The sequence below is a fragment of the Neolamprologus brichardi genome, chromosome 3 (assembly GCF_056152115.1).
Source record: "Neolamprologus brichardi isolate AB-2024 chromosome 3, ASM5615211v1, whole genome shotgun sequence".
NCBI lineage: Eukaryota > Metazoa > Chordata > Actinopteri > Cichliformes > Cichlidae > Neolamprologus > Neolamprologus brichardi.
The window spans coordinates 51023421-51032500 of record NC_142106.1 but is presented as its reverse complement, the minus strand read 5'-3'; the positions used below and the strand labels follow the sequence as shown (position 1 = coordinate 51032500).

At 40.3% G+C, this 9080-nt stretch overlaps 1 protein-coding gene across 2 annotated transcripts in view; it reads right to left on the bottom strand.

Annotated features, from left to right (window-relative positions):
* The window catches only part of mtm1 (myotubularin 1), a 29320-nt gene extending 20826 nt beyond the window's left edge, over nucleotides 1–8494 (bottom strand). For both annotated transcript variants that reach the window (XM_087837840.1, XM_087837841.1), the window contains exon 1: nucleotides 8415–8494. The gene's annotated coding sequence lies outside the window, so the exon portion shown is untranslated. The remainder of the gene's footprint in view (nucleotides 1–8414) is intronic.
* Between the last annotated feature and the right edge of the window lie 586 nt (nucleotides 8495–9080).

Genomic DNA, 9080 nt, shown 5'->3' with positions numbered 1-9080 from the left:
GAGGAGAACATTCTAGATTACACTGAACCTATTGGGTAAACACTGACTAATAAAATGCTAATGTTCAGGTGATATCCTGTATAATATGTTGTTTAAGAGACAGGCATGTCACCTATGAACTGGAAGGTTGGTGGTTCAACCCCTATCTGCTCCAGTCTGCCAAATTTCCTCGGGCAAGTTTCGAACCCCCAGGTGCTCTCGGATTAATCCGTCAGAGTAGGAATGTGTGAACGTTAGATGGAAAGATAGCGAGCACAGAAAACATGGTTGTGCGAATGTGTGAAGTTGTGTAAAGCGCTTTGAGTGCAGAGTAAAGAAAGCACTATATACAAAATTATACACAGGTTACACTACTCAAGGGAAAGACTTCACAAAATGTAGCCAGACTGCTCCCCCCTCTGTGAAAAATGTATGATACATTATGGAAATCTGTTACATTGTTTTGCACTTTGTCCAAGGCTTCAGGGTTTTTGGTGTGACATTTTTACCTACTTGTCTAATATTTTTAAGAGTAAGATTGAGCCAAATCCGATAGTAATTATCTTTGGGATCTCCAAAGAAACACAAAATTTACAACACTCTCAAAAAAGGTTTGAGAAAATGTCATATGCATTGATTATTGCAAAGAAACTGATCCTGCAGCTTTGGAAAGGCAAAGAGACCCCTGTATTAAATACGTGGCTTACAGAACTTACAAATACTGTTCATCTTGAAAAAATAAGATATACCATGAATGATAATGTAAAAGACTTTGAATTAATCTGGCATCCTTTACTTACATACCTTTGGAAAATATAAACTTTCTTTTTTTCTGGCAGTCGGGGGATTGGGGCCCATATTGGTTGTTTTTTTTTGTTTTGTTTTTTTCTCCTTCTTTCTTTTGATGTTGTTTATTTGTCTGTTTTGTAAGCTTAGAGAAAAAAAAGGGGCATAAGTTCTATCAATTTGTAACAACCATGATACTTGCTCCTAATAATAAAAGATATTTGAAACAAGAATATATATAAGAACCAGTCCATGTACCATTTACAAAGCAGTAAGCTAAAGTGCATTAGCTGTGTTGCTGGGTCTTGTCACTCAGCAGCACTTCCTGTTATCAGGTCACTGATCCAATCTAAATGATAGAAAAACTTTTTATTAAACTCTTTGCACTGCAGAGCTGCTTCACTTACGTCCAACAAACAATCAGCCTGCGTCAAAAACATGTTTCCACAAAGGCAGGAAGACATGACGCCAGCAAGCACAGTAAAAAATGTCAGATTTAAGCAGCTGATTAAAGTAACTGAGCCTCTCTACCAACATTTCTCTCAGAGCCGTGTTCAGTCGCATTGGACTGGTAGTTACACAAGTTACACAAGTTATGGGACGCCAAACAAAAGCGTGAGCAAAGATACCATCTATCCACTGCACTGCACGACAACACACGAGGGAAGATTTTATTATTTTACTTGAAATGTAACAATAGTGTGAAATTAATTAAACGCAAGTAAAATACTTGTAATTAAATAAGTATAAATTAAATCAGAACTAGAATCATATAAATGCATCTCATGTAGCATTTAAAAAGTAAGCATTATGTATCACCTCTGTTAAAGAAATCTATTTCAAGTAAAACTTCAGTTGTTAAATGAGTCAAATCAGACTGATCGTCTGCAAACACAGAAACAAAGAAAGTCAACTCTAAAATCGCTGCTTCTACATCTGCCTCTGACACTGTGGACCACAGGGTCCTTCTACTTCTACAACATGAAACTGGATTAAAGTCACAGTTCTGACCTGGTTTGAATCAGGCCTGACAAACAGAAGTTGTTTTGTACAGGTGGGAGCATCGCTCACTTGTGGAGTACCTCAAGGGTCCATTCTGGGCCCACTTCTCTTTTCATTGTACGTGATTTCTATCTTTAGAAAAGATCGGCTTTCTTTCCACTGCGTTGCTGTGACATCCAGGTGTTTATGCCCATTTAGCTGAAGTTAACTTAGTGACTTTAAGTCCTGGATGAGGATAAACTTCCTACATTTTAATGAAAGAAGGACCAATTTCATACGCTTTGGTAAATATGACTCTTGTGAGTCTTTTGGCTCCTTACAGTCATGTTGCTGTAAAAAATCTGGGCGCGACTTTTAACAGGTTTCTTAAAATGGACCAACAAATAACAGTCATCACTACAGTTTGTTCGTATCAACTCAGAGTCACTGAAGAAGTAAAGCTTTACCTCTTACATGCTTCTATCACTTGCCGCCTGGACTACTTTAACTTTGGTGTTGAACAGTTATCTTTATCTTTAGTCCAGAATGTGGCAGCTCGCCTCTTAACAGGCGTTAGAAAGCATGCACACATCACCGTGGTCTGAGGTCATCTAACCTAATCTGGTTTCTTAAGTAATCCTGAAACCAGATTAAAACAGAGAGGTGATCGAGCTCCTGCATCTACAGCACCAGATCTACAGAATACCACGCCACAGCTGCACAGCTCAGACACTGCACACATGTTTTTTAAATCTTTATTAAAACATTTATTCTCCTTGGCACCGCTGTGACATCATCATAGATGGTTGCATTTTGTCCAAATTAAAATTTTAAATTGTTTTTTCTACTTTTTTATTTAATGTTAAGTATTGTGTTACATTTTTCTGCAGACTTTTTAGAACTACATCATTTAAGTGTACAGCACTTTGTTGTTTTAAATGTGCTACATATATAAATTTGACCTCGAGTACATCACAGTTACTTCTTTTCAAAGGCAAAACCACCTTTTTGCTGTCAGGCATCGTCGAATGGTTTCAAGCGTCAGACCTGCAAGAGTCAAGGATGCAACAACGTGCATTAACGGAGGTGGAAACAGTGACATCACACCGCTGTGAGGCTTAGTTTAACACCCAGACTGACAATATGCAATAAAACCTTCAGCCGTTAAAACTGTGTGCAAGACTTATGATATAAATAACGATTACAGCAAACTAGCATAAGATATAAATAACTGGTGTCGTCTAGTTGAGGAGCTCTAGTCTCAGCATGATTACGACCTCACAGACTGTGTTTCCTCTTGTACGCGCTGCCTCCTCTGGCTCTTTCCTTTATCTCGAGTCTGACATATGTGTTTTATGTGTTTGAGTCACTTACAAATGATGTAATGGGACTTTCAGGCCACCTGGCCATATACTGCAGCGCCTTCATGCACCTTAACAGCAGGTATAAATACAACTGACTGTGAGTCTGCATCGGCAGGCAAAGAGACTGTTGCAGTGGGCATACTGGGACCATAAGTGTCTCTTTTGTCCCAGTTCCCTCCCCTCAACCCTCACTGGTCGCAGACTGGTCCTGCTGGAGGTTTCTTCCTGTGCTCACAGGGGGTCATTTAATTGTTGGAAGTGTCTCTATTATTGTCTTTACTCTACAATATAAAGTGCCTTGAGTAGGGCTGTGCAATATGACCAAAATCTCATATCCCGATATTAAGACATCTATCGTCCGATAACGATATAAATCACAAAAATGTAACATTTTCTGTAAACTCTGTGAATCTCGGGCAGCTCGACTTGCGTGAAGTGTTTCCAGCTGCGCGTCATGTACCTGGAGTCGAGTGTTTTAACCGAAGCATGAAACGATACATTTTTAGACATAAGTTGTAACGGCCGCCGTTTTCTTTGTGAGTATTTATTACACGGCGTGCTGCGGGGAAAAGCCTGTTCTAACGTTTGAGTCTAAGGTTTATTTTTTAGCACCTGACGGCTCTTTTTTGCTTCTCATCCGTAAATAATCTGCTCTTTCACATGATTCAGTTTATTTTGAAAAGTCTCAACAGGATCTTGAGCTTTATTGTGAAAGGTTTATGTGGAACAAGCGGACACGCGGTGGTTTTACCGTCGTTGTTGCTAACGACAACGCATAAAAACAAACACTTGTCTGTCCGTAGTGTTGTTATATTAAATATAAGAGAAAGAGAGAACTTTAACAAATTAATATAGCCACTACAGCGACCATCAAAACGATGAAAAAATATTGCCGTAAACAGTTTATTTTGCGACACCACGAAACAAACGATAGCGTAAAATGAAACGATAGACGTTTTTCTATCGTCATCCGATATATATGTTATATCGAACAGCCCTAGCCTTGAGGACATTGTTGTTGTTATTTGGCGCTAGATAATTACAACTGAACTGAATTAAACTGAGTGACAAACAGTCTTAATTTGTTAACGAGTGTGTGTCGTGAGCAGGGTTATTATCCTTACTACAACTGAAACTAAAGAAAAAAACTCAAACTAGATACAAACATCCCCAAAAGACTAAAACTAGCACCAAGACTTCTTTCTTTTTCTTTTTTTAGATAAAAGCTGAACTGAAAATCGACTCAGGAAACCAACTGAGACCAAATTCAACTCAAAACCAAAAGTCAAAATGAAAAATATAAAAACACTGATTGTGAATCAAGATAGTAAAAAAAACTCTTCCTTCTTAATTCAGCGACTTCAAAAATCAATCATGTGAATAAGTTTCAACAAATGCGTTCAAAGTAAACAACAAGACTTAAACCCCACTATCAGAGACATGCCACCTGTCTCTGTTACACTGAGTCACTGACAGCTGTGTGACAGACAGAATGTAACTAAACTCTACTGAAAATCATCACGTTACATCTGACACATGACATGAGAAAATAGAACAAATGAAGAACGTCTTCAACTAACACTTCAGAGCCGAGTGTCACATACACAAGTTTGCTTCTTGGTACAAAATGCTGTATTAAGGTCGTCTCTATCTCCTGTAAGGGGGGTTGTGATGACATCATCGGTGTGTCCAGGGTTGTTTGTTTGTTTTGTAAAACTATCAGTTTGGGGCACTTTAGCACAGACCGAGACTCGTCCTCAGGACACTCAGTGTTGCTGTTTTATTTGACCAGATGAAATCGTGCCGCGGACTCGAGTCTCAGCACCGCTGAGCTATTCTTCCTCGCAGCCCTCTGTGCGTTTGTGTGCGCTCTTCCTCCTTTCTGCTGCGTGCAGCCTCACAGCGTGATGATGCCACCACCAAGCCCAGCTTTGCCTGGTATTAACAAGCAGTGAGCAGGCCCTGATGCTCGCAGCTCTGCCAAAAACAGCCCAGCTCATCAAAACAATGAACAATTTCCCTCCTGCTCTCAGACTTTGAAATGGAGTTTGATGAAAGGGCCAAACAAGGCGCTTCACTGTACACTGCCTAAGTGCAGCAACAATACAGGAATGTCTGTCTGGTCTCTGCCACGGCGCTCCTGGACATACCAAAACCTTTAGGACTTTTTCAGGACATTTAAAGTCATGTTTCACTTACACTTTGTGGTTTATTTAGCGAAGATTAATTGCCCAAAGTGTTCAAACCGTTCTAAACCAGGTTTTAAAGCAAAACAGTAAGTGGACTCAAAAACATCCTGACTCAAATGTACATGAAACCAGCAGCAGTGAATGCTTCCTCATTTTGTGAAATGCTAGGACAGCAGGGTGGAGTAACAAGTAAAAACCTATGAAAAAATATAGTGTGTGTCATCAGTAGGTTTGAGAAAATGAGAATAGCTGCTGTGGTTCGATATGTTTCAAGTGTTTTATAGCAATACATTTGAAATACTCTGTATAGGACTGAAAGTGTTAATACTACTCATTCATTTCATATTAGGTTAGTCAGTCTTTGATTTAAGTCGGTATTTTGGGTGTGAATCTTCCCAGTCACACACTAAAACAGCACCATATTTAAGGTGTTAACGATTCTAACATTAATACAAGGAACAATATTTAAAGTTGTAACCACAAACACAATCTCTTTAGTTCCTAAATCACTGTGTACTGAGAGAGTTTTTGCAGTGTAATAATAATAACCCCCGGGCCTCGGACCGGTACCGGTCCGTGAGTCGTTTGGTACCGGGCCGCGAGAGTTGAGGCTCAGGTGTGAAATGTATGGTTTTCGGGGTTTTTATCGGTTTTCAGCGTTATTTTGTTATCGTTTTTATCGTTTACTCGGTTTTCCTGGGTCTTTTCACGCGTGTTATGAATAAATTTTCTTTTTTTCGGTACCGGTACTAGTTTTATTTTGTTGTATTTATCCGCGACACCTTAAAGCAGCGGTCCCCAACCTTTTTTGCGCCACGGACCGGTTTATGCCCGACAATATTTTCATGGACCGGCCTGAAAAGACCAAGGAAAACCGAGTAAACAATAAAAACGATAACAAAATAACGCTGAAAACCGATAAAAACCCTGAAAACTATACATTTCACACCTGAGCCTCAACTCTCGCGGCCCGGTAGCGGTCCGAGGCCCGGGGGTTGGGGACCGCTGCCTTAAAGGCCGGTCCATGAAAATATTGTCGGGCATAAACCGGTCCGTGGCGCAAAAAAGGTTGGGGACCGCTGATTTAGGATCAACACCTGTGTAATTGAAACACTTGTAAAGGAGACATGAAACACTAAATGCAGAGGCTAATTGACACAATGGAGCCCTGCTCTCACAACCTGATGCAGGTATAACACTGTTTGTGTAGCTGGATTTAACAAATAACAGCTTAAAAGTTTGTTTTAGAAACATGTGGAGCTCCATCTTCACTGGGATGATTTGTTAAAACCACATATAAGCTGTTCACTTTCACTCTGTGTCTCTTTAGCAGTAATTCGCTTGTCCTTGTTTGGCTAGCTGCACTGACAGGAGAAAATCCACCTGTTAGCCGCAATGTTTGGTTGAATAAATGAGAACAGATCGGAGGAGAGCCTGTTTCACTCCGGTGACAGGTGGATGACCGCTGCATCCGGCCTATCGTGGAAAAACTCGAGTGTCAGACTGCAGCTTGTTGGTCTGGTGACTCAGACAGCCTCTTCTCCTCCACACTGTCCTCATTTATAAACCTGAACATTACGGCTAACAGCGTGTCAGTGCAGCTAGCCAAACAACGAGGAACCCCTGGTCAAGAGATGGAGAGTAAAAGTGGACAGTGTATCCTTGGTTTTAACATAAAACTCATTGTTGCAGCCCGGGGAAGAACAAAAGCGATCTCCTCGAACTGATTTTTAGTTTCAGTCTCCTTATATTCCCCTGAGTTATTGGGTCTATTACTAGTTAGCTAACATAAGCTAATGTTAGTCTAGGTCTATGTGCACGCTCAGTCACCAAGGTAAGTAAATCTGTTTATCTGGACGTTACCACTGGGAGAAATGTTTGATCAATGGTTGTGATAGTTTGCATATTAATGATGAATGAACTGACCTCCCAGCCCATTGTTCCTTCAGTGGTGCTGGTTTCAGTCATTGTGCAAATGTCCAGTTTATAAGGTTGGAAACCTGCAGTCAGCTGAGACTGAAGAAGGACGAGTGATGAAACGTTTCTGAAAACGTCCAGATGAACAGATTCAACCTTTCTGCTGATGGAAACCAACCAACCGGTGACTTAAGGATCCGCACAGACAGAAGATGGCGCTAAATATGCTTTTAAAACTGCACTTATTTCTTAAATCCAGCTACACTGATGGTGTTATATCTGTGTCAGTTTTTGAGAGCAGAGCTCAATGGTGTAAACTTATACATTTGGTGTTTCATATTCCCTTTTAAAGAACAAAAGAAATGACACTTTATAAAACAAAACATGACGATATTGTTGTTTTTAAGATTTTTAATAACCTAAACGACTCGCTGATGTGGGCAGTGATCTCTCTAAACAGAGGCTGGCGCAGTAGGTCAGCCCATAACAGCAAAGTTTCTATGTCTAAATATGGCTGCTCGTTTAGATCTACAGCCATGTTTCTCCACTAATGATTTTTGTGCACAAAGCTGTTAATTCCACGCGTGATGTGCCTGAACGTGTTCAACGCTGAAGCTGCTTCTGACTTTTTTAGAAACTCGGCAACTAATGATGATAAACATAACTAACAGAAACATTTTTACTTAGTAAAAGCAGTCTGCATCTGCAAGTAATTTATTTTATTTGGGAGCACGGCGACATGAAACAGCATTATCGCGTAATAACGGGTTAATAGACCTGTTTCCACTCGTGCCTTAGTCAGCTGCTGTGAAACAGAACAAAACACAAGGAGCCGCTTTCGGCGTCCGAAACCAGCTCAAATATTCCAAGCACAGGGAAAGTGTGGCTTCCAGTCTTTTTACAATTCAGCGACAAAACTGGGAAGCGTTCATGGAAAAATCTGAGCACAGCAGGAAGCGGAGTGAAAAACAGACAAAGCTACGCCGAAACGCCTTAAATTAACTTTTTTAACTCAGCCATTCCAATAGACACAGATGTGCACCAGGAAATAGAGCAGGCCTACACGGGAAGACAGCTTGTTCCACCCGAGATTCACACGTTTCTGATTAACAGAGCGCAGAAACCTGCGACAACGCCCTCCGAATAACACTTCATATATACCCAGGTGACCTCGTTCCGGCCAGATGCCTCAACTTACCCGCAAATTGCGATTCTCCCGTGGCTGAAAGTCGGCCTGTTTCCCTCAAGCTACAACAGGAACTCACTCTAGGTCACGTGCCGGCCTGTCATGGCACGGATTGGCTAGTTGTCAAACGACAGCTCGCAAAGGCTCGAGGGAAATGTAGTTTTCGGACGGCTTGGCCTACACGCCTCATTTGGAGCAGGTGTGCCTGGTTTTTATGTTGACGTGTATATACATGTTTTATATTAATGTAGATATGGTTACTCCAGCTGAAATAATTATTTTATATAATAATTTAATAATTAATAATAATAATAAAATTTATAATAATCATTTTTCACTGTTAGTTTTAAATGTTATAAGCTAACCTATTGTGCTGATGTCTAGAGTAGTGCTATTTCACATTATCGCTTATTTATTTTACCAATTTTTCCAGTATGAATCAGCCATTTCAGCTCCCATCTCCTCCCTTTAATATAAATTTATTTTGACTGGCTTTCAGTTCTGTCTTGTGTGAGATGCAGTGGTTCTTAACGTTGAGCACTTGTCCCAGTGCATATATAATTAATTAGATGTGTTAATTAATTTTGGCAATAGTGCACATGTGATTAGCAGTATCCTTGTATATGCCAGTTTAGTAAAACATGTATTAATTGCTCCTGTCTCAGCGAAGCCACATAC